The sequence below is a fragment of the Dermacentor andersoni genome, chromosome 9, assembly GCF_023375885.2.
Source record: "Dermacentor andersoni chromosome 9, qqDerAnde1_hic_scaffold, whole genome shotgun sequence".
Lineage (NCBI taxonomy): Eukaryota > Metazoa > Arthropoda > Arachnida > Ixodida > Ixodidae > Dermacentor > Dermacentor andersoni.
In genome coordinates, this window is record NC_092822.1 from 15,523,209 (window position 1) to 15,549,860 (window position 26,652).

Sequence of the window (26,652 nt, forward strand, 5' to 3'; positions counted from 1 at the left end):
GAGATTCTTTTTTTAAAACCTGAATTCGTATCAGTGGCACGATCGCAGTATATGTCGGTAATGTAAAATATAATTAAAGTACAATAACGTTCAGCCTGTGCCAATGAGACCGTAGCAAACCCTTGTGACAGGAAGCTTTTAAAAAAAAGGAACAATCAAGCTTTAGTTGCTAAGCGAGAAAAAAACTGAAATGTAACCTGTAAACCACGCCGTACAGGATCGCACGCACGGGCGGAAACCCAGCAGCTCCGTGCTTCTTTCCGAGTCAAAGGCTGTGCGGCCTGCTAGCCGAAATTGCTGCCTAAGCTCCCCTGAACAGAATAACAATATGCCGGAAACAGCCACGCTCAAAGGTTAATCGTCATCGTTCACCTTGGTGTCCAAATGCGGCTGCATCCGTGCCTTCTGCCTAGCGTTGGAGCCTGCGCGACCACCTTCGTGGAAGCGCGAGCGTCGTCTCCGCAGCGCTCAAGGGCTCAAGGCGCCGCGATAAACATTTATGAACTTGGGCGCGAACGCGAACAAGTGCTCCGACACCCACGTCCTGGCAGGGACTCCATAACGGAGGTCTCGCTGCTTGCAAGGACGCCCTGGCTGGGGCGGGTCTTTACTCGTACCGCACCGTCATTGCGTAACCGACCAGAGATGTTCCAGGTGCAACGGTGACGGACCTTGTATGACCGCTATGCGGAGAATTGCTGGGACGGAAACGGTGCCGACAGCTCAAGAAATTCGCCTCCATAACACCGCGCAGGGTTTTGGAAGCTATCAAAAAGGCACCAATTGGAATGCTGCTTGTAAAGCATACTTGTAAAGCAGGCAGGAATTTGCCAATGTAGCACTTTTTGTGTATGGTTACAATGGCTGCATATATGGCCCACATGCGAAAGCCTGCACGCTATAGTCCTTTGTTTTGTAGGTGTCAGCGTGGCGTTTTGAATCGGCGTGCAAAAAAAAAACAAAAACAAAAAAAAAAAACAGCGGTAGTGGTGATATCGAATAATTTCGCTTGAACGGTGACCTGGGGTATCGTCTGTATTAGCCTGACGTATTGTGCGCTCAATCTGTGTTGTGTTACTTCGTTTTCCAGAAAAGAAGGAAGTAAGGGGCAGCGCTACACACTTCTACAAAGGAATAGTGGACGCTAAATATTTGCTGGTGCATTGGGACAGATTCACTTAGAATGAGTATAAGACACAGGAATGCTGCGACATTATGCACCCGCCGCACTATCCCAGTTACCGTGACGTCACGCCGTTAAGCTTGACGTCGCGGGTTAGATCCTCATCGCGGTGACCGTATTTCGATGAAGGTGAAATGTAAAAACGCCGTGTACTTAGACTTGCGTGCACGTTAAAGAACCACAGGTAGTCAAAGTCAATCCGACGCCGCCCACAACGGCGTACCTCATAATCATGTCGTGGTTTTGGCACTAAAACACTAGAATTTATTCTTTATTTTTAAAGCCTTACGCGATGCACAAAGAAGTCGCAGAGAATAGCTTCGAAAGAATCTGTGGTGCTTGTTATATTCTAAGGTATATGTACAATACAATGGCGAACATGTCTGTGCATGCTCATGCCTTTACTGTAGTCTCTGGGAGTCTCGTAGCTTTACGAACGCTACAGACCTTTTGGTACACCGGAAACGAGATAAGAAGGTTTAGTCGTGTATTACGCGGTTTAACCTTTTATATGTATCACGTCCGCTGCGCGCGCCGCAGCTACGACCTTGTTGCTTGGCGCAGTCATAAGACAAACAACGGCGTGTGCAGTGGGCAACTGGGAACAAAGACGTAGCCTTTCTTTGACGCCGAAATCGCTTCGGCCTTGCGGCCGCGTCTGCGGCGCAGTGTAGTTGGCTCCAACGTCGAGATGCACTGATATCGCCCTGAACGTTTTATACGTGTGTACGCGCGTCGTATACGCGAGTTTCTTGAAACACCTTGCGATCACCATACATTGTCCCTCAAAAAATACAGCAGCCATCGAAAGCTTCACAAAACACTTTCAACGAAGGACAATTCGTCATCATGTGTGCGGCGACACAAGCTTGGCTGACACATGCGTTACTCAAATGGGAGATGTGCCTCGCTTCCATCAGCAATATAGGTTCCACATTCCGATGATTCACTTCCTCGCCGTTGTCTTCAATAAATGCCTTCAGTTAATGCGTGTTTAACTTGAACTGAGCTGAAACACCATCGAAAAACCAACACGCTTTATATCCAATAAACCAATTCGGACATACGTGTTTTTTTTTCTCCTTGTTTTTTAAAGAGGATCCGCATACGTTCGCGTAATCGTGTGGTACTTGCTCCATATGATACGCGGGAACATGCGGGTTTTTATTTGGGACCCCCGTATGTTCATGTGTGCATCACATGGGGCGTGCACCATATGGTGAATGGGAACGTACGTGTTTAATGTGGAACCTCAAATATGATCATGTGTGAATATTGGATGCACCCGCCATGGTGACGTAGTGCCTACGGCGTTGCACCGCTAAGCCCGAAGGCGCGGGAACAAATCCCGGCCACACGGCGGCCGCATTTCGATGGGGGCGAAAAGCAGAAGGCGCCGTGTACCGTGCATTGGGTGCGCCTTAAAGAACCTCAAGTGGTCGAAATTGCTCATAATCATATGGTGGTTTTAGCGCGTAAAACCCTGGAATTTAATTTAATTATTGGTCTTTTCTTTCGATAGGGCATACATATTGCTTCGTTTCGTGGTCGTTAGCGCCTTTTCAAGCTTGGTCGTTAACTTCAAAATTTTCTGCCCCGTATGTTAGTGCCGTTAGAACGCACTGACTCGTTATGACTCGCACACATTTACCTTTCCTTTTTTTGCGGTGCACCGCGGCGCTTTGCTCTCTCTCTCTCCCTCTCTCTCTCTGCCGTGCGCACGCGCGCGCTCTGCGTGCCGGACGAACGGCGCGCGTAGCCTTGTTTCAATAATCCCAGACGTCCCGCACGAGGCACGCGCCGGCCCCGGCAACCCGTCAGCCTTCCAGGCGACTCCTCTCCGTGTTCCTTGTGTTGCCGGGCCGTGCGTCTGCCGCATCGTTTCGCTTTATTTGATCCGTTAATCTTCTTCTTCATCATATTTTTTTTTTTTTTTTTTTGCCCCGTCCGGTACAGGCGGCATGGAAGCGACGTGCGATCGTGTATGCGGGCCTCGGGGTCATCATTAATTGCGTGCAGCGCAGCTATCGCTTTTGTCATCGGGCGCGGCGCGCGTGAGGATAGAATCTGTGGAGACCTGTGAAGAGTTGAGTGCTGCTTCATGGGCGGCGAAAAAAAGAGTACGCTGCGAATCGCGAACCTCGGGAAAGGGCGATGTTCTTTCGGTAAGGACCAACGGCCTGACGGCACTTTACGTGCGTGTAATATTGTGATTAATGCTACCGTCATTGTCTTCAGCCTACTTACGTCAACTGCTGGAGGATGATCTGATACATGGTTTAATACTAATGAAAAGACTTTGTAGCTGTCGGAACGGCGATTTTCATTCGACATCGAATTGGACTTGCTGCTACCCTGCTACTACTTAGTTGCTAATTACGCAGGGCTTTTGCTGGACCTGTGTCTAGATGCTTTCTATGAAGACGCGAAAACGAAGACAACGTGGCTTCGAATTGGAATTTAAACCAGCGTTTCCGCTGGTCTTTGATTAGCCCTGTACTTAAGGTGGCAGCTTACTGGCGGTAGCGAATGTATAAAGCACTGCTGGAGCTTGGCATCTTCACTGGATGACCCCGCTATCGCGCGGTTGAGCTTCAAGGAATTTTCCTATACTTCTTTTTTCTTATTTTGCGTGCCGATCGCACTGATGCCCAACGTCGGCGAGTGTTGCTGCAAGCAACAAACTTCACCTCATGTCACCGCGTTGTCATGCGGCACGGTAAAACTGTTCTGTCACGGCTTTATGGGGATACTCTCGCTCTAGGGCGACGTTAGTCGAAGTGCTAAGCCTCGCTGTCGCGACGGGCGCCCTGCCAGTTATGCTGGGAACTATCCGATCAATCGGCGGGCGGTAAATCGCCGTACGTTGAAAACGAAAGCCCCGAAAATGGTCAATCGAGATTGTGTACCATGCTTGACTGGATTAGCTATTCCGATTAGCTTAAGCTAACAGATCAGGTCAGCCAAACATTATAATCTCAAAGACGCTAGGTGACCATATCTTCGCCGCGCCATTTTAGAAGTGATGCCATTAGAAATCGTTATTGACCAGAGAGGCCGTAGAGCCCCGTGAGATTAGTGCTGACGTGACTGCGAATTCAACGATACGTCTGAATTTCACCCTGTTCAATGCCGTGGTCCAGGATAGCAGCGCCCAGTAACAGCAGCATCCCTGTGCATCGCGTCGCCTGTCTGGCTCGACCTAAAGCCGTCGTCAGCTCTTATCGTACCGCATGTAACTGGAGGTACGCGGACACGCGCCTCTTCTCGCGGTGCGCGCGCGTTGTCTGTGCGGCGCCGCTGCATAGTCGCGCGTGGGCGCGCGCGTCCCTCGCGAACTGCGCCAGAAAACCTTGGCACGTGCACTGCGTGTGGACTCTTCGCTGCATCCGCGGGCGCTGCGTTACGTAAAGCGCATTTTATAGCCGCGACAAGCGGCGAGTCTTTGCCATACGGCGTCTCCGACTTCGGCTGTGCGTCTCACTCGCGTTTGAAGCTTGCGTGGGAGCGGCTGAAGTCGAGGTTGTGCGGGAGGTTGTGGGAATCGAGTCGGTGGGAAGAAGCGCTTGCGGAGATGCGGAGATGACCTCAGACCTTCTTTTTTTTTTATTTATGGTGAGGATTGGCGGGGAAGGGGGTTGGGAGAAACGCCTTTTTCGCCTCGCCAGAAGGTCGGAGTCTTGAACTCGCGGTTGACACGTCCGTAAACAAGCGCCGTCGCGACCCCCTTTCTTTAAACTCAATTCAAGCACCGACATCGTGTATGTATACTCTAGCATAATAGAGATGTCGATCCAGAAGGAGCGAACGACCTTCCGGTGTTCCGCGTGGCGGAATCGCACTGACACTTCCGCGGGTGATTTAGCGTATGCCTGCGTTTCCTGGCGCGAGGGCATGTATGGGCGAAGTAACGCTTAAATCTGTGCGTTAGGGATAGCTAATTTATTTTTCCGACACTCCACTTGAGGCAGTGGCCGTTAGGAATTGTTAGCGCGTCGCCAGTGGGTGCTTTAGTTAATCAAGTCAACTAATTACGTATTCATTTATGAATGTTATCGCTCATTTTGTAATTGTGGAACTATAGCCTCTCGGTGAACGCTGGGCATTAAATGCGAATGGCCTTTCTTTATTTTTATTATATATTGTAGCGCTGGTAGTGCCTATGCTAACATTTTTGCGATCGCGTTGTGCTCGACGCGGCGATAATGCTGTCTTGTTCGATCCTTCCATTGTGCACGCATGACAGTGCAGTTCAATACCTTCGTTCAAACGCAGCTCCGGAGACAGCTTCCTGCCCTTGTTAGCGCAGGAAGATGGCACTTGGGCGAAATCGCTTGTGGCTCGGAGGTGCGTGCGCCGATAATGCGCTTTTGCATTTTCGCCTTTCTGAAGTTCATTGCGGAAATGACTATTTCTTTTTTTCGAGGGCACAGTTCGGCTTGTTGCTAGACAACGGCCGGGGTTAGGCTCTGCACAAAGCCGCGGAAGCAAGTGTGGAGCACGCAGCTACGACGTCCATTACTCCAAAGGAGCACATAACGGAGTGGTCGTGCTTGTTGTGGCTGGGAGAACAAGACGTCGAACAGAGGACGAGACTGTGCATAACTTGACGGCAGGCGGAGTTGCTGCGTTGCCGGCGACGAAAGGGCGTGCTTTCGGGCGCACTTTTGCCTGGTCGGCTTCACTTCCGGTCAAACACCATCGTGGCTCGCGGGCGAAGGTTGCGCCGAGTTCGCGTCGTTGTCCGCGTTGTTTTGTCCTGTTGCAGCACGGGGGCGTTGCAGACAAAACAGGAACGGAACGTGTGCGGTTTTCTGCCGCGTCTGAACGCTCGTTTCCGCGTCGCTTTCGACCGCTGCTCGTCCTCTGGCCTTTTCACTGTTTGTCTCTGGTTCCTCCGATCTTTTTCTGTGTTTTTTGTTATACTGCTTCTGGTTTCTGCTCCTCAGAGATGTGGTGTTCGCAGTGCAGTGCTTTCTGCCGGAAGTGACGCCTTGTGTCGACTCTGCGTTGCTCTTTTCCTGCGCGAGTGTCAGAGGCGTGTTCACGACGCGCGGATTGTAGCTAGGTCAGAACGGGCTCGTAATTGCACAGCGGGAGGGCGGCAGAGCATTTTACGGAATGACCGGCTGAATCGATTTGTATAAAAGTAGCTAGTGTTCATCGTGTTAAACAACGTGTTATTAACGTCATCGTGTCATCAATAAAGTGTCATCGTGTTAAAATAATAGCATATACTTTCAACGTCCATCTGGTCGAACGCAAGCGTTTAACAATTCCGCTTTGCCTCGTGGAATTAAAATTTGGAACGGGGTTCCTGATTCTATGGTTAACATACGTGACCCAATAATTTTCAGAAGTGTGCTAACCTTATTTCTTTCCCTATAGACTTTTCGTATATTCAGTGCTTTATGAAGTGAATTAATCCTACCTTCCTTCTGTACTGGATCTATTTTTCATTGTATAAACGTCGTTTTCTGCTTGTATTTTATTATTTTGTTATTGTACAAAGTGCATTTCTTATGTGTTTTTCTTTTGTATACTTGTACACTAACGCATACACGTTACGTCCTCGCGTGTTTCGTTCAATGGTTCTTTCGCCGTCATTAATATTTATTCAGGATAATTTTTTCCTATTCAGAAGTAATGAACTTTGCTATGCCTTGTACCATTTACATGTGTGCTTGTTTATTACTGTACCCCCCCCCCCCCCCTCACGCACTGTTCCAGACCCTGGAACCTGTGAGGTATATTTATATATGAAAAAAAAAAAAACAGTTGTCCACCGAATATGCCGAGTTCATCATCATGCGTTTTGTGGTTGCAGCGTACGTATACTGCATACGTAGTTCGTCATCACTGCACCTCAGTTTTCTTATCTTAAAGCAAATAAAAAAGAAAAGCAGGTTTCCACATGGCCATACGAATGTAGCGGAATCACAGTCTGTCTACTAGAAAAAATGTAGGTTGATATTATAGAACTTCACGTCTATGAGCTGACACATAAAACTGCCAATCTGGTCACACTGTTGTGGCCTGGTGGCTCTTATATGGCGTCTTCCGGCAGTTCTACCACATGAGGTGGTAGGGAGACCGGGGCTCCGTTAAGGCGTTGGTCCGGGGTTCGATCCCCGGACCAGGACAAATTTGTGTTCAAGTGCGAAGCTTTCTTTCTGAGCAACCCGCATGGGTTTCCTTTGTAGCTTGTGCAACAGTTGGGTAGATGAAAATTTCTCCCTTTCATGTAGTCTTCATATTGAAAGACGCGACAGATTGTGAATGCACGCGGGTACCCTTCTTTCTCGATACTGCTGTCGCTCTGAAGGTAAATATTCTGACATGAAAAAGTCGGAAGTGTTGCTCTTACTGATTGAGTAATATCGTCTTGTTGACTGTTTCTTTTTGCCCAAAGCGGGTCGGGTCCACGAGGACGTGTCCTGAGCCGCAGTGACCCGTGACATTTCGCAATCCTAGTGGTGAGCCAGATTTCTTATCTCCGACCGCCTCTCATGCCGCGTTGCGAAAGCGATATCACTGAGGTTTCGCTTCTCAGCATGCAGGGAACCCGATAACATTGCTGCCCCCCTGCTTTACCCGCAGTACTTTGTCGTTGTGTGCACGGGCTTGACTTGATTCTCTGTAGGCTCACCTGGTCTGGAGATGCTTATCTGTCTTAGATCTCGTTAATCCGGTTATTTCGCACTCAATAGCATATACCTCTCAAGCAATTCTGTGGCCCAGAGACCTCGATCTGACCTGATCAGTGTGAGCGGGCTCATGACCAGGAGGCTGATGTAGCCGGGATTCGGCCGACTCCATTTGCTTTGACAAATTTTTAAGAAAAAAAAATTAAGAAATGACAGCGAGAGATTAACCTGCGCAGCGTTCTGACGGCTAAATTGTAATTTGGCAAGAGAACTGCCTGTAGCAAGATTACGAAAGCGAATGAAGAACACACGCGATGACGTTGTTTGAAGTTTATGTTAAGATTGTGTCAAGCAACGTTATTATTTGTTGCTTTGCGAACGTTCGACTGGGGCCGTGTACCACTCGGCGAAATATAGATAAATCGAAAAGAGAAAGAAGCACATTGTTTGTCTTCTTGCTTTTTGACGATCGTTCTTTAGGTGTAGGTACTATCTCCCTTAATATAGGTGAATCGCGATACAGGAAGATTGGGCGTGCGTCGCTGGTAGAATCTGGCAGTCTGCTGCAGTGTGCAACGATCGTTTTACACGCTTGTGAAAAACTACACTGTCGGATTTACTTTTCTTTATAGCACCGTGGCGTCCATATCCGACATTGCGTTTCAATCATCATCATCAATGATGATGATGATTGTGCTTCATAGAAGGCGCTAGTACAATTTTTTGCGTATTTTGCTGTTATACCGTCGCTACCGGTTTCTAGTGCAGGTGTGGACATTTTCTTTTTCTTTTCTTTTTTTTTCGAGGGCGATTCAACAGTGGAACTTTTTATCTGATTCAGTTGTCAAAATAAAATCGGTTGGTGCATTCTTAGAAGCAATAAATTGCCTTGGGTATCCTGATGTATGCACCCTGATATTCTGTATACTGAAGTTCTGTATTAACATTGGGATATAATATGCCAATAATGTGCTTTGTAATTATATTGTTATGATGTGTGTTTTATATCAGCAGCGATGCTTCATTTCACTGTGTATCTTCTTTTTTTGCACATTCCAAGTGCACTAATGCATTTCTATGTTTGTGTATATTAAATCCACCATGTAATATAGCCAGTCAAGGGCTGACAGTATAAATAAATGAATAAATAAATAAATAAATAAATAAATAAATAAATAAATAAATAAATAAATAAATGGCTACTTCGAATGACCGGTCGACATACTAACCTGCTTTTTACGGGCTGCTAAATTGTTCTTCAGTTTTAAGGCAGAGTTAACAATGCACGGCAGCTTTTAATTCCGCATTGCCACCGTGTATTATAATAACTCAGCCATTGTTCTTTATTGGCCCGTTAAGAGCATGCCGGAAAGGTCTGAAGACTGTAATAAACGCAGTGTGTGTTTTGCTAGCGCCGCTCTGAACCGGCCGTTAAGGGACCTGCGACACCCGCTCGGTCCCACGTATATAAGTGCCCCGAACTACGCCGTCCGATGGCCTTCTGGAAAACACTGCAATCAGCGATATGGAACGTTTTCTTTTTTTCTTTTGTGTTCATCGAAGCGGGGTGATCGAAAGCGAGATTCTAGCGGTGAACGGTTGTTTCTTCAAGAGCGTTTATCCTGCGACGCCAGTGCCGTAGGTTGTTACAGAACGGTGCCAATTACATATATTATATAATTTTCCTACAAACATTACTACCGGGAACCATATCGATAGTGTCTACAGAAGCTGCAGGTATTACAAGTATGAACTTTGTTGAAACTTTGCCTATCTGGCTTCGAACCTCTTTTTGACTTCGCAAATCATTCATTTCCAGCAAAATATTGCGTTATAAACGCTAAGACTCGCACTGATTATGTGGATGTTCAGAAACATATTGCTTCTATGCGTTTACAAAGATATGTTTTCTTGGAAGTTTAGAAAGCGGCCACGGCAACCGCATTTCAATGGGGCGAAATACGAAAACACCCGTTTACTTAGATTTAGGTGCGCCTTAGAGAACCCCTGGTGGTACAAATTATTACGGAGTCCCCCACTACGGCGTGCGTCGTAATCGGGGTTTGGCACGTAAAATCCTATAATCTAATTTTTAAATTTAGAAAGCTAGAGCTTAATAAGCAGCACGACAGGAACATCTGAAGCCACAGGCACGAAGTTTAAACAAATCCACTTGATACCCATCATTCCTATGTGGTAGCTGGCCAATCTCAGCGCCAGGTTTGCCTCGCCAGCGCCCCTTAGTAAACTTTTGCGGGAAGCTCAACGTTGCAGGTCAAGCGAACACTTTCCGTGAACGGTTAGAGCAGCTCCCGGGAAGAAATGAGGGCGTTCAGGTATGCCTTTCATTATAACTTTAGCTTGTCCGTATACGTAATTATCGTCCACTGAATGCTTAGTTTCCGGGGACATAAGCTTTAGCAGCCGGGTTGGTAGCGGCATCTTGCGGCGCGGAGTTTAACTAGAAAGGACACAGAGTTATTGCAGTAACCTATCACGTTTGCTATGCTTATCTCCTGGTGTAAAGCGTTGGCAGCGATGCAGTCGACAACTCACAGGTCCGTTTACAGGATCACTTACAGGTCCGTTTTGCTTTTATTTTTCTTCGAAGAGAACACCCATATGTAACACAAGAACGTATCACGCGTTGTTGTTAGGCAAAGCGTCACGAGACGTCGCTGCCAGCGTTGTTACTGCCGTCCACGATTACCTTAACCCGGTATTCCGTAAAAAAACCAATACGTATACGTAGAAGCTAAAGCTAAAGCTCTCTAATGTTGTCATAATTGTCAGCAGGAATTGTACTGCTTAGGAGAAGTGTTATTATTATTTTCGCCGCATCGTCGCAGGGGCTGTAGACCCGATGAGACAGCGCTTTGTCTCACGCGTAAGCCCGCAACGAAGCTGCGACATCTCGGCACGGTGGCCGCTCCGGCGGTCGCCGGGGACTACGCCCAGCCTCTTTTATTTCCCTTTCTTCAAAACGAAAAGAGATAAATGGTATAAAAATAAACAAAGTGGAGCTCACAGAAGAAAAGACCCCGCCGACGGCTGCCCGCAGGCCTATTGCCTTCACGCCGTGGTGCCTTTCCGGGAATAATTAGACCGCAAGAACTGCGTGCGCTTTGTTCTTAGCTTGCCCTTTGTGTGAGCGTTCTGTCCTTCGCCGACTTGAGCTGCCTCTGATCGAGCTCACGCAGCTCTTAGCGGATTAATTTTTTTTTTTTACTGTGTTTCTGGACATTCGTGACATTCTCCTCTCTTCCTTCCCTTTCTTTTTCTTTACTTACTCAATGACACAAACGCTTATCCCCCGGGCAAGCAAGTTGGACAGCTGTGAGGGCTCGTTTGGTAGGTACTGTCACTGTATATGGCACCAACCGCCGCTGTGTCACAGTGGTTGTGGCATTCTGCTGTGGGACACGAGGTTGCGAGTTCGAATCTCGCCCGTGGCGCTGTGCTTGACCCAAGATGGAATGCATGAAAACGCGCTTGTGCACTTCAGCTCGCGTGGCTGGTAAAGGAGCCCAGAGGTTCATAATTAACCCGGAGACGTCCACTACAAGGGCTATGATCTGAAAAGATTATAGCCCTTGTGTTGCACTTTACAATCAATCAATCAATCAATCAATCAATCAATCAATCAATCAATCAATCAATCAATCAATCAATCAATCAATCAATCAATCAATCAATCAATTCGGGAACAATGATTTCCTTTGTATTTCACACCGCGCCTGCTCGTGTATCGCTGCACCTTTTTAGGGGTTTTCGCTCTGTTATAGCGGTTGCTTGTTTTTGTCGCGTTAGCTCTGTCATTTCATTCTAATTTACGCATGTTGGCAGGTTGGCTGGTTCGGATTTATGATTGAAATGGGTAGCGCTACTAGACGAAGACGTGTGTCGCCTTGTATTCTTTGTCTTCGTCTGGGCGTCCCAGTGGGTCTCGGTGTAGTCACTCACTTTGAGACCCTTGTCGGTATATCATCTGTATCTAATGCATTGTGTGTTCAGTGAACGATGGACTGCAATTGATTTATGTGCGCGGATGAGAGGTACATAGTTGGTCGTGTCCTTTCTCACTTACTACATTGGCTTCTTTCGAGGCCATGATGAAGTTGTGCGGGACATTGTTGTTAGCGTTGGCTTTCGAGTCGCAGTAGGGGATGGTTGACCGGACACGACGCCCGCAGCCTTGGCTCCCCCCCCCCCCCCCCCCCCCCCCCCTTGACGTGACAGGCTCGCCATAGTTCGCACGGTGCGTGATCCTTACTGTGTTCAGCGCAGGGCGCGGCCCCCTCCTTCGGAACCGCTCTGTCCGCAATTAACCTAGAAATGTCGCTGCCGGTAATGGCCCACCGGTGCTCCTTGATTCTTTTATCTCTCATTGCGTCCTTGCTCTCTCTCTCTCTCTCTCTCTGTGCTGTCTCTGGTTCGACACCATTTGGCTTTCGTCCGTCTGATATACGATAAAAAGAGATAACCTACTCAAAGCGCGAGAGTGATGTCAAAGGGCATGGTTTATTAGCTGTACGTCCACCTTGCGGATTAATCCGGTGACGTCGAAAAGAAGCAGACAGCACTTGTTTACTTGTCGCTTGTTGTCTGTTGTCTACGTCTTTTCTACGTGCCCGTGTTTTGTTAGCTATTTCGTTCGTAAGCATAAGCACGCATACCAACACGCCCTGCTTTCAGTCGCGTTCCGAATGAACTGGACGGCTATGAAAAAAAAGCGACGCTATCTGGAAAACGTCCTAATGGGACATGTAGGTGGGTGGCGCGAGGCGACAGAGCGTAATGTTATAGATGGATCAGAACTTGGGCGTAATGACGTTCAGCGGGAGGAATGCGCGAGTATTGGTATCGAAGAAACTGCGTAGCGATAACGAAACACGCGTATATCTCGGCTGTAAGTGCGTCCCGGTATGTCTATAGGGACATGGAATCACGGCTGCTGTAGGTGGTTGGACGTTGTTTCGACAAAACCACTTGATCTTTGTATATAGATTGATGACGAGAGAATGCGAGGCTTCGGAGGCAATTTGTATCGATACGTCAGTGGCATTAAATGTACGGCCTGTGGTTATCTTATCGCTGATGCCTTTTGTGTTTATGTGTGTGTGGGTCCACGTGCACAACACATTGGACAAAGATTCTGCGCTGTGTGCACCGCCTGAAGCGAGGCTGATTCTGACTCAAATAGTTCGCGCTCGAGTCGGTCAGGAGTCGCGCATGAGTGTAAGACTTCTTAGAAAAATAATCAGTCACTATAAATGACGGACCAAGAGAGTGTTCACAAAGCGATTCATTTACCACTACACGCACATGGTGGCATTTTTAACTTCGAAGTCTTTAAAGGGTTTCTGGTGAAGCTACCGCATACGATGTACGTGCCGTACTATATGATGTCGGAATCAGTGTTATACGACATGAACCAGAACATGTCGCAATTGTAGCCGTTTGTGTCCACCGTGTCCTGCAGTACGTGGCAGTTTCGCATTTTCCAACCTTCGCGTTCTGGTCCTTATACGCTCTAAAGCGACGTACTTTGCTCGCTCTTAGCCCCGAAGTCTACGCAGTCTCCGTTAACCTTTTGTTCGCACGCAGGGATAATCGTAGGTATTCTGTGGCTTTGCAGACAGTATAAACGAGGAAGTTTTAGAGAAATCTCGACCACGTAACACGAGCGCAGAAAGCGTGGTTAACGGGCGCTTTGCGCTCAATTCAGCTGGCATCCCACCGCGCGCGATTAATTTGTCCCACACAAGTTAGCCGCCGCCGCTGCACGCACACATTGTCTGGCTGGTCGTATTGTTGGCATACAACCAGCGTGACCGTGATTTGGAAAGATGATAAGGAACAAGAGTGCGCTGGGGAAGCCAGCTGTAAGGCTAAATGTCACACGATAGTCATCTTCATTGCACGAAGGGCAGCGACCTTGAGCGTACGTTCTAACAATGCCGGTGAACAACGGTGCCGACGCAGTGCGACGCGATTAATATGCATGAGACGACGTGAGCGTATATCGTAAACGCAGTCTTGCGCCGGTTGTGCTTGTTGGCATAAAAATATCCACGTGTTGGTCGACGCTAAGTGGAGTGGCTTTTGTGCACTGTTTGTACCGTGACCTGCGGGCCGCCGCTCAACTTTGAAGATCACGGACTTCGGCTATGACGTTAGCATAGGCACCGCTCGGAAGCTTATAGTGACGTCAAGAAAGTTTGCGTGCAGATGAACCTTTATGGATAACGCTTACCCAGTAACTCTTACCTTGTATATATGTAAATTTGCTCTATCCTCTGCTACCCCTCTCCCTGTCCTTTTACTCCACTACCCCCATTCATTCATTCATTCATTCATTCATTCATTCATTCATTCATTCATTCATTCATTCATTCATTCATTCAGTAAACAACCAATTACTGCTAAATAAACCTACGTATTAATTTTTTTTTCTCACTCTTCTGAAGGCAACACAGACTCCACGTGTCTTACGTCTAGGCAGAGGATTGTTCTTCATTTATTGTTACGGGAGCTGTTCTATTCAAGCTTACATATATCTGCCTTTGTGGTGGCTCATTAAAGGGCTGACTGCCTCAGTGAACAAAATAATGAATAATTGACACCCGAATATTGTGGCCAGTTTGAGCATTGCACTAATTGAGCTTTGTTCGTGCTGGAAGAGCATGTATTCCATCGGCTTGCCGCAATTGAATAAGCATGCATAAGCAACCCGGGTGTCCAAACAAGACAAGTTCACAGGAAGACGCGTAAAATGAGACTCGTCTTCGTAAGGACATCATGTGGAGAGAGATTCCTTTTTCGAACACTGATATGTCCACAGCTAGACGCTGTACTCTTGCTTGTAATAGCAAGTTCTACTTCGTTCTGCTGTGACCCTTGACCCGCAAAAGCGCGCCGCCGCTTAGCGTCGGGAATTGCACAACCGTTGGGCACCTTCAATTCGTGGCGTTGCCTGAGGGCACGTCAGATTACAGTGGGCTTCGCAATATGGGAAATATTGTCTCTCAAACCGCAGGTCACGTCGTTTGCATCAAAGGAAGCGCGCTATTTTTTGACAACTGCGCCTCTGCATTAGGCAGGCGCTAAATGTTTATGTGGGGGCTACTTTAAAATGTGAACAACGAACTTGCGCCGGGACACTGTTTGAAAAGCGTGCTCGGCAAGACACTTCGGGGTCTCCGACGTCCAGTTTCTGTTGACAGGTTTCGCCGAAACTTGTGCACCTTAACGAAGCAGGACGGCTGCCATGTCGGTGTCATTGAGAAGTGTCAGCTGGTGTGTGTGTCGCATAGAAGCTTGTATCATCCCCGTTTTCAATATCAACTGCATCGCAAGCTTTTGAATCGAATATGTGAACATACGTAGTGGTACCGTCATGTGTGTTGCGTCACTGACTCGTGACATACTATCTATGGTTACGTGCACGGAATGGCAACAGTGTCACCGTTGTTTCTTATATGTGTGCTGTCGTAGCGTGTAGGTTTGTTTCCAAGAGCTGCAGTTAAATGAAAAACTTGAGCTTTTCGTGCCAGAACCACGATCTCATTATGAGGCACGCCGTATAGTGGGGACACCGGACTATTTTAGACCGCCCTGGGTTCTTCTACGTGCAGATTAATATAAGTGCACGAACGCTTTTGCATTTCACCCCCATCGAAATGTGGGCGCCCGGCGGCCCAGATTCGAACCAATGGCCTGGAGCTCAGCCGCGCAACGTCATAGCCACTGAGCTACCGCGGCATGTAGAGCTACAGTTAATGCTACGAGATATGACACCCTAGCGGAGGGTATTGATGTTTAGATCAATTTTGTCTACCTGGGATTATTTAGCGTTTATACGGGAATTACAATTTACGCTGTCGTTACGGCATGCCTCCTCCACCAGCAGTCCGGCCTCGCCGGCCATTACGCTTGCGTCTGCGCAGGTTAGAGCTCTTAGGCGCTAATAGTAAAGAGGTTTGCCCCGGAAGTCCGTCGACAAAGGACGGAAACGGGCGCCGATTGGTTCCGGCCCTGCTCTTCCGATAGCGAGCGGAGCGTAATCGCGCGTCGTCCAGGGCGTCCGCGACTGTAGTTGATAGGCGTAGAGACGTTTGTGTGCCTACTTCTGCCCCCGTAATAATAGCCCTTGTCATTCTTAACGTAACCCACTTTGCGCGAAAAGGGAGAAAAGGAAGTGCGGTTTGAGAAGCGCGGTAATTGAACTGCCGTTGAGGTTTCCTCAGAGCTTTCGGAGCGGTTAACTTTATTTTTTTTTTCTTCTTTCTGAGCTTTAGTTTGCGGGCTTCTTCGAGCGCGACCCAGACGCACCTGTGCGTACCTGTAGGAGCGAAAGGCTTGCACCTTTTATAGCTACGAAAATCATAGCGCCGTTAAGGCATCAAGGCGGTGCTTGGGAGGAGGAATGTAACGGTGCTATAAATAGAGAGTTACTAGCGTCCTTTCCTACTAAAAGTACTAGAGGGAACTCCGCCGTTGTAATTGCTCAGTTGCTATAACAAATATGGGTCGTACATCGATTTATCTATGCTTGTGTATTCGGACGTTCTTTTGTCTGTGCCGATTACGTTTTATATATCTATTTTTCCAAACTATCTTTATATTTTTTTTTAAGACGCGCGAGGACGTTAAATTTGTGCACGTAGGCCTAATCACCTCGAGTTTTTGCGATTATAACGCAATATTTTGTTGAAAATGGTCAAACTGCAAAGTCGCAAAGCCATTTGAAGCGAGTATGAAGTTAGGCAAATCACTGTATGCTACCGATCATTCTCATGGTATATATATACGTCGCCATACTTGCTGCATCTGTAGACGCTACAGTGCTATATTTCTCCGTAGTGTTTTTTTTTTTTTTGTTGTTGTTGTTGGAAGGTCTGTGGTAAACTGGGGAAACTGGAGGAGCCTAAGCGCGATCGGGATTGCCGGCGAGAACGTCTCTCGACCCTGCGTTAAAAAAGAAAAAAAATGATAAACTTACAGGTGTACGGTAGCACGCGCGAACTGTAGTGAAAACTGTCGTTCTACGGAGCAGTTATTGAGTTTTCTAGTCAACTGTACGTTTTCTGACGCGTTGCAACTGCGGCGCGAAGAACAATCCGCGCTGACCCTAAATTCGAATTTGTCCAGGAGGGCCGGCTGTGTCTCGTTCTGCACGCGCTGGGTTAAGTTGGGTTAGCTTGCGTGGAAACTGGGTCGGCATAAAGAAGGTTAAGGCCAGGATGGCTTGCGGCGATTACTTTCTTTTCTTTTTTCTTTTTTTTTTTTTACGCAGCTTGACTATTATATCTCCCGAGCAGGTCTCGAGGGCACCGCTCACTCGACGACCCAAATTGCACGACGCGACTCAGTGGGTGAGCGAGTGAGAGAGAGAATGAGAAAGTACGGCTGTCAACCCGACGATACATTCAGCACTGAACAAACGAAAGGTACGGCGCTCACATCATCGTGACGCAGCGGGCTGAATTTAAGTCGGAAGCGACTGCACACAAGAAATGGGGGAGAGCGCGCGCGCGCCAGCGCCTTGCTCGATAAAAGTATGCAGCACTGTAAAAGCTTGGAGGCGTGCCGAGGCGTCGAGTAGTACGCGCCGAAAGGGTAATTTGTGGGTTGCGATATCATCTCTACGGCCTCTCCGTTAACAGTAGAATAAGGATAAGCTATATTTATGACGTATACGCTCCTGAATAGTGAAACGGCGACTCTCATCCGTGAGAAGGGCTGATACGCCAAAAAGACGCAAGGACGAGAGGTGGGTGGCGACACTCCCGTGAAGTTCTCGCACCAGCTGGCCGTATCATCACAATGTAATCATACTCTGCTTTCTTGGGGTCAGCGTTGGTTTCTGAGCTGTGCGTTTGGATAGGCGGCTTTAATGCAGCCTATTTTTACCACATGCTTGCAGTTTATCAGCTACAACAATGACGCATTTGTTCTATCGAAATTATACGAAAGGCGGTTTGACTTCTACTACATGCATTGGAGCATCGTTTCCTTTCTGTTTTTGTCCGGAGCGGGCGCTGCCGAATAGATGCAGTTGACAGGCGGTATCTTCAACCGTCACAGTGTTGCACGGTTTTAAGGAGATACAGAGAAGTAAACGTTGTTACAGGCGTATTCGTTATTGAGACCCTTTCAGAGGAGCTAGCGTGGAGGCCATGTGGCCGCGACGCGGTTAGCCCACTCTGCCAGCATGACTTGGTATTCTGGATCATTACCTTTTGGGGTGGAGTGAACGAGAAACTATGCGCGCCAAATGAGGCACGTGTACTGTGCACTGATGACGCAAGCGCGCGTGCGAGGTCTTGCAGTCTCGCAATTTAGATCATGCCGCTTAGCAAAATCGCAGGAGAAAAGAAGTGAGATTAACAGAATACCAGAACACAAAAACCTGATTACAAAGCAAGAATGGTATGTGCTGCAAGTCTAACGCGCTGCCTCGTCAGGTTGCGGGAGACCTCTAAGAACACTTCACCACATGTGTGTGTGTGTGCGTGCGTGTGTGCGTGCGTGTGTGCGTGTGCGTGTGCGTGTGCGTGTGTGTGTGTGTGTGTGTGTGTGTGTGTGTGTGTGAGAGAGAGAGAGAGAGAGAGAGAGAGAAAGTGATCTCGTGCCTGGTGCCGACAGGTATAGAAGACGAAAATGAGCAAAATGACTCGAGACAGAATAGAACATAACTGAAGAAAACATCGCCACCGCCAGTGAGGGTCGCCAAGATTGCCGTCTGCTATACTGGTCTACTTTTTCACTTTCACCTGTTCTCTACGTCATCAGCGTCGTTGGCCTCGTGTCCTCGTCGTCTGTTTCTCAGTTCCCGCGGGCACGCCCTCGTGTTGCAGACGATGGTCGCCTGTGGTCGTGCCACTGCTTATGTAGGCTTATACGCTCGGAAGTACACACGCGTGCTCGAATTCGTGCGAGTTAGTGCTTACAGGCGTTCCACTATACATATCCGACTCCGTCTGCGCCGTCGTCGTGTTTGTCGTCTGTCGCTTTTATCCTCGGGCGTGTCCTCGCAGGAGATGACGTCCCCGTCTGTATAGACAGTTGTGTGTTGCCGTGCAGATAAGCTAAGAAAGTATGTACACAAATGCAGGCGGGGCATTAGGCCACACGTGCAAATGTAAGTCGGTGCGTCGTGCGCCCGGATCGCGACCACTCAGAAGCGGTTCCTTGGGTCGTGTGCCGTGCAGTGTCCGTCTGCCTGCTTGCATGCATTCCTACCTGCTTTTACTGGGTCGACAGCGCAAGCTAGCCGGTAGCCGCCCTTACAGCCGTGCAGCACGAGCCGTTCCTGCTTTGACACGGCGGCTATTATTTAACGTCGTTTCGACGTGCCTTAGGTGGACGTAATAAATGGAAGCCGCGTTTGAGGCAGACCGGTATTGGTCGCCGCGCGGGACACGAGTAATTCGTTCGGTCGCTGCGCGGTGTCAGTGCGCGGTAAGGCACGGAGGGGCGCCCGACTTCTGGCGTATTGCTCGTTCGCTGCGTGCCTTATTTGGGTCGGCGCGTGAGAATGCCGGAGCTGTGCGTTACTGCGCACAGTCACTCCGACGGTAAGACGTAGGGGCACGCGTAGTACTGGTTTCCATTTCTCCTCGAGGCGGAAGAAACCTGCAGAACCTGAAACAGCTACTAAAAAAAAAAGGGGGAAATCTCTTTTGTGATGTCACATACAAGTAAGGCGCCTTCGCACAAGAAAATATTGGGGGGGGGGGGGGGGGGGGGGGTGTCAATTGCTGTTCTCCTACGCCGGCGAAAAGTGGACGCTCATATAGTCTAGCGTCTGGCGCAGTCTGCCTGACCGACGGCGTGGTTTGGCGTGACCGGTGCGGGGGTTGAACATACCCTACCTCGGTCTAGCGGCTCTCGTCCAAGCCGCTAGACCGAAGTCGCATTTGTATAAATGTATGCTCAAGACATATCATTACGATTTATTGCAGTTAAGAGTAAGAGCGGCAGTCTCTAAAGCAACACGTAACGAAGGGAACGACAGTCAAGTCATTATTAATCACGAGGGCCGCGACAATGTGGCAGAGAATGTCTGAAATATTTCCTGCTGTCGATTAAATACCGAGGGTGGAAAAGCTTATACTGGGTAGACAAATAACAAAACACGCGTACGCGGAAACGTCAGCGTGAGGGACGTGTTTGATCGAGTAGATTAATTATAGGATATCTCTTGCGATGATAAGACAGCAAGCATATCACTACAGATATAACGTGTGTGTGTGTTCGCACATGCATTAAGGGTCAACTGATTTGCTCATAAGGCAGCTTTGCGAAAGCTTTGTGGTGGCTTTGCACAGGGGAAAAATAGGACGGGACCGATAAGCGAACAAAAGAAAAAAATGTAACAGTATATGCGGTCGCCAGGCGACCTAGTTGTCGTGCAACGACGTCCTATAGCATGCAGGTGTCCAAGTGTGTATCGCGCGCCTGCTACAAAGCTTCGGCCACATATATATATATATATATATATATATATATATATATATATATATATATATATATATATATATATATATATATATATATATATATAGCCGTTTGATTTAGACTAATCGTCGTAGCGCTTGCGATATCCTTGAGACGTTGTTCAGGTTCTTTTTTTTCTGTGTCTCAATTTCGTTTGGCTATCTGTATCAATTCGTCGCTGTGAACGACGAGGCAGGGATGGACAAACACGACTGGAAGTTTGTCCGATTGTATCGAAATCAGTCGGTTTACGAATGAAATAAATGATGCGAAATTTTGCTTCCGAACGTTAAGTGTTCGAACTAGCGTCCGTCGGTTCAAGAAATTCAACAAATTGCCGAATGAGTATAAGTGCGCTTTGCACCAAGCAATAAAGAGAGAGAGAGAGAAGGGAAGAAGGAAATGCAGGGAGGTTAACCAGACGGAGTCCAGTTTGCTACCCTACACGTGGGGAGGGGAAGGGGGAGAGAGAGAGAGAAGTTGGTTGTAGGATGTCTATAGTCGGGCACTCAAGTCTGTTGCCTTGAGGTAGTGAAAAAGCGCTCGAACTGCTTTCTGGGCAAATGAACTGTGAGTCCAGGCTCCCAAGATCTTCGCGCCGAGCAATAACTGTACAACAGTGGTAATGCCATGAAAAACGGTCACACGCAAAAAAGCAATGCAGCGTACGCGTGGCAATATTATCATACGAGACTTTTGGGATATTATTGGTGCACGCGCGTGCCGTGAAAGCGCAGTAGTGCCACTGTCTTGAACGGCGCCTGAAAACGCGTGTAAGGATGTTGTGGAGGCTCGCCCATTAGAATGAGAGAGAGATAGAGAGGGAGAGAGAATGACTGCTGTCGCGCGTGGCAGCGCACTTTCGACTTTCCGTTTCATCCATTTCGCTTGTCGGGCGCACGCACACGGCTAGATCCGGTCGTCCTTGCGCAACGGACACCACGGGGAGCCTCGGGCGAGCTAACGGGCTCGTATCTCAGCATCAGGCCGCCGGTTCTGCGAAGAATCAAGCTCCAAAACGAGCGTTTCCACCGCCGTCCGTCTCTGTCACGAACAAGGCTCCACGGTATTTCTTAAGAACCCCTGCGGCGGCACGTTTGAATAAGCCCTCCTGTCGTACGAACACCAGCAAAACAAGAAAGGCATACAGAGGGCAATGAAGCCGTACAGCTTGTATGCGCTCGGTAGTGGGGGCGGTGGAAAATCTGGAACGTAAACCGAGACCTAAATTCGCGATTTTGGGAACCGGAGAAGAAAAGAAAAAAAAAATCAAATGCCAGAAACACTGCCGACGCTGTGTGCCAGCGGTGTATAGCCTGCACTGTGCAACGCCCCTTTCTCAGCGGTGTTTTCTACAGGGCGGGTCCCGCTGGGCGAAAAACACGGACGTCGCCACGGGGTGTCTTGCGCCGATGACGTTTCGGTTCCGTCGTGCGTGAGCCAGCCGTGCTGCACTACTTTGGGACCGTGCACTGTTGCCGAAGATGTAGCACTGTTGACGGCTGCCCATAGTGGCTACAGCCACCACATATCAACAATGGCGCTTTGCTAATGCTTCTTAGTCCAAGTATGGTGTTGTCCAAGCACCCGCGGGGCTGTGGTCAGGTCAACCGAAAATAGCAGATGGCAGTGCGTATTGTCCTGCCACAAGGTAGACGACAGCAACCCTCCCTTTTCGTACCATCTGGAGCATAGTGTGCGGACAATTTTGTCAGATGCGAGGAAGCGCCACCATGTTGGCCTATTGGCACGGAATTAACGCTACGAACTGCCGATGATGTGCGTTCAGTACTGGATCAAAGGACGACGCGGGGGGGGGGGGGGGGGGGGCGAGTGTAGTCTGTTAACTGGGCGCTACCGATCGCGGCTCGCAGAGGAAGCTTCCGTTGACTGCTCAGCGATTTCCATATATGACGGATCGATGGCGCGATCCGGCCGATGGGGGTAGCAGGCAGATCTTCATATAGGATAACCCCTCTGCCTTTTCATCTACCTCGAGGTTGCAAGTATAGACAAATTCGCAGGCGAGTTGTGGAAACAGATACGCATGTATCTGATACAACGAATCAGTGTCGGTGCTTGCGTGACACGAAACTGCGTCGGTGGCCTCGGCGCACCCTGTAGTGTTTCCACACAGTGCACGCTTTTACCTGGGGCATCGTGCCCGAGGTGTGTTATACCAACCTCCTGCGGAGCCGTATGCGTTCTTATACGGCTTGCGCTTAAGGCCGGACTGGATCTCTCTCGCCCCCTAATGAAGTTATCTATAAACTGAGATGCCAGAAGACCGTTCGGCCGCAGCGGTGCTCCATTGTTCGGGCGAACGGGGCTGCTTGCTGTGCTCGTGGCGGCCGCGTGTCTTGAAGCGAGTCGACGGAGCGGCGAAGGGCGTCGGCCGGCCGCTGCGCTAAAAAGCGCGTGCCGCGACGGCTGCGGGGTCCACTGATTGGCCCGACCTGTCGCGAGCGCACGTAGCACGTGCGTTTGCTATACGTATACACTTTGCTCATTTATTCCTGTTCCCGCCAGTGCGAACTAGGGAGGAGAAGAATGTGTGGAACGCGGACTGCCGCTGCTCGGACCCCTTTTCGTCTGCGAGACACAGCTGTACGCGTTAGCCTCGAAAAGTGGGAGGTCTTCGACGTTTAAGCGAGTGCACTGCCTGCCGGCCATGCTGCCAAGGTCTCGTGCACAGGTGGCCCATATTGCCGCTGGTCTGCGCTGTCTGCGTGGCGGGCGATCGTATATTAATTCGTGATTTGCGGGTCAATTGTCTGTCTACGGGGACGTTGTTGATATCTAGTCCCCCGGAAGACAAAATGGAAGCGCTGCGGCAGTAGAACGCGTTTGACATATTGTTTGCCGCTATATACCGTTACTATATGATCGGGCCGCAGCGCACGTGTGGACTATTTCCACGGGGTTAAGCATTATATGGTTCCAATACCAGTGTCAGATTAACTAGCCCATAAGTATGTAACGCTTACTATACCCGCCGAGCTGAAGCGCCAGCTTCACGTGCGCATTGCGGATCAGCTCTAGCGCGATCACGTGTTGCACCTGGTAAGAGGGGCGCGTGGTCCGCTTCGTGTGCCTCGTCTTCCGAACATTCACTTTTCATCAGGTTGGATCGGCCGGGGGTTGTTGTTATGTAGAGTCGCCAGTGACTACGAAGCCGCGGTATTAGCGAAAAAAATGATGAATTCTCGCGAAGCCGCACATTCGAAGAAGAGCCTTCAGGACTGATGTGGAAACAAAGAGGAGAGAAGAGTACTGACGTTGAAGGCGTCACTTAAGTTTACGGCAGGCATTAAGTGAGACACTATAGACTGGCGTGCTTTATTTTACCCTGTTGTTAGGCGCATTACATTTGGCAAAACTGAGGCTGTGAAGGGACTGCGACTTAACCGATAAGACGCGAACGTAGTGTGACATTTTCCAGACTTCATAGTCAGCGTACTGCACAAGTATAGAAGTTGAAATTTCGCAGGGTGCAGACTATCTATGGGCACAGACTACACACGATTTTAAGGTCGTAGGCGCGCCTAAAGAAAACGAGGCCATAATGCACCTGCAAGTTTCTCACTGGCTAAATCGCATAGCGAGATCGTCGCTGAGCCGGGCAATATTTCCAGCTCACACTGGCGGCTCGTGATTTGCAAGTAAATGCTGCTCGTAATGCTCAAGAGTGGTTGCTTCTCACTCCTTGGATTTGTGATCACATGCGCAGAACCTTGCTGCAAAATGCGTAATGCATTTATGCGAATAAAAGCAAACAAAGCAAATTGTTTATACAAATGAATAAATGCAAATTATTTATACAAATGAATTTTCTTTTACTGTTTGTCAGTTAAAGACAAGCTATAAAAACTGTGTCATGTGAAATTCGTCTTGCAGACTAAATAGCAGGTGCGGACTATCTAAGTAGAACCTTTCTTATTTTAAATTGAGTCCCGATGATTATACCTCGGGTGCAGACCGGAAAGGACGGTGTATACAGTTGTGCATTATTGAGTGTCACTGCCTCGATCTTGCTAATGCGTACAAGCTAAACCTTATAATCGTCGAACTCGGGTCCTTTCGCTGAACGAACGTGGGCAATAACCTATAGCGTTTAGGACTCGAACCTCGCGTCGGACTTTGCTTTCTTCAGGGCCGTTGTAAACCTGCTGGCTCTTGCGTCGTTAGTTTGCGAAGCTGTGTAAAGGTAACAGAGCATGTTGTCGGTGCACGCGTGTGTATGTACCCTGATTTTCGTGCATCTTTTCGGACAGGGGCTCCACGACAAATATTCATTTCTGCGCTGTTAAGACATCACGCTTATAATTTAACAGACCACTTTGTGCTTCACGAAAAGAACCACTGCATATTCAAGCTTTGAATTTTGTCGAGGCAATGTGCTCAGGCTTCGTGGGAGTTCAGCCTTTTCGCAAATCCCGTGTTTCGTTAGCTACTGTGGCCGACTGTGGGTGCCTTTGTAAGTGAAATGACCTACTTTAGGCAAAACGTATATTACGGATCTGCCAGACAAAAAAAAAAAAAAGAAAAAAAGTCTGTGACTGTTTTCACGCACATCTAAGGGATTCTATACAATCTCAACCCACGAACTTCCGAAAATAAATAATGCCGGACTTTTATGCTATCGACTTTCCGCTATTCGACGTCTATTGGGCGGCTAATAACGTTACTAAACGATCGAGAGGTCACATCGCAGAAAAAAAAAATTAATGCAGAAAACGATTCGATCGACTCCCTGATGACCTCGCGCACTTTGTAAATGGCGTGTATCGCCGCGCGCGAGGACGCCTCCAGCGAATCTTCGTCCCGAGCACGCTTGTGATTTACAGCGGGGCACGCGTGTTCCAACTGGCGGCCTTCGCACTATGCGAACAAACCACGATAAGGTCGCCGCTGGAGTTTTTATAATGGACCGATCGACTCGGAAGATTCCCGAGCCCCGTACGGCCATTACGCGTGGCTTATTGTATTGTAGCGGGGGGGGGGGGGGGGGGGGACATAGGCGCGGAGGTCGCGTGTCGGTGTTTGTCGGAAGGAATCGAGCAAGGAAGAAGAAAGACACGCGGTCATTCTGTCCTTCAAGGTCCCGGTAATAGACCTTTTATGGCGATGACACGGTAGCCGGAGGAAGTGTTCCGCGCGCTAACGGCCGGCGCGCTCTGCGATGGAGGCGACGTATACGCACTTCGAGTGGATCGGCGTTGCGTTGACTTCCGCGTGCTCGGCGCATTAGGCTGTAACAGGAGGAGTTGCGGACGAGGCCGATAACCTTCCACGTTTCTTCGCTCCTCAAGGTCGGCCTATAGTGATGTTTACGTGTTGTATGACGTGGAATGGAGTCGAAAATGAACTATTCCCGGAGTACAGTTACACCCGCGGTGGTGACGTGACTAGCTCGGGCGTTCTGCTTCCGAGCGCGAGGTCACGGGTTCGGCTCCCGGCCGCATTCTGATGTGGACGGAATGCAAAGACGCCCGTGTACTTAGAGTTACGTGTGCTTTAATCAACCCCACGTGGTCAAAACTATTCTGTAACCAAATCCATTATTAATCCAATAATCCAAGTTAACCCCATAATGTTTCAGTCCAGTTTTATTTTATCGACACATGTGTTAGCTTCAGATAAAATAAAGACGGGTAGTGCTTTTGTGTGCAAATGCGGTTCGCAGGACAAGAAGCGGGAACGATATCTAGATACTGCTTGTATGTTGTGACTTTAATCTGATTGTAAATGGAGGACACGACGCATTTATAATAATCTGATGTTCAGTTTTAAAAGAGATATTGTTGGGGCGCCTGTTGTAGCGGACGTGTGATGTAGGAAACGGTATCCGAAGCGACGTCTAAATGCGGATCGGAGGGAATCACATGGCTGCGTCGCCATGTACGTATAAGACGTTATCTGTTACCGCAGCGTGCGCAATTGCATGATAAAGGCTCATTCACGCTACGCCAACACGACACCGATTTCGGTCTGCCGACTGTCGGTGACGGCGTTTTCTTCTTCGTGTCGGCGCCTCTGTCACACTGTACAGACGCCGAGCTCTCCGCCAACCGTCGGCAGATTGTCGGCGTCGGTAGTGTGACCGAGGCGCCTACACGAAGGAAAAAACGCTGTCACCGACAGTCGGCAGACCGAAATCGGTGTCGTGTTGGCGTAGTATGAATGAGCCTTAACAGACCATTTCCCAGCTTTAATCGCCGCTGAAATCAATATTATATTATTCTATATATATTGTATTATACATTATTTGTCCGTGTTGGATTATACTGGGAAACGTGTTTATTTCGCAAGAGAGAG

General features: G+C 48.7%; 1 protein-coding gene across 2 annotated transcripts in view; it reads right to left on the reverse strand.

Moving 5' to 3' along the window:
- LOC126527084 (uncharacterized) overlaps positions 1–26,652 on the reverse strand; it is a 164,980-nt gene that overhangs the window by 17,607 nt on the left and 120,721 nt on the right. The window lies entirely within an intron of this gene.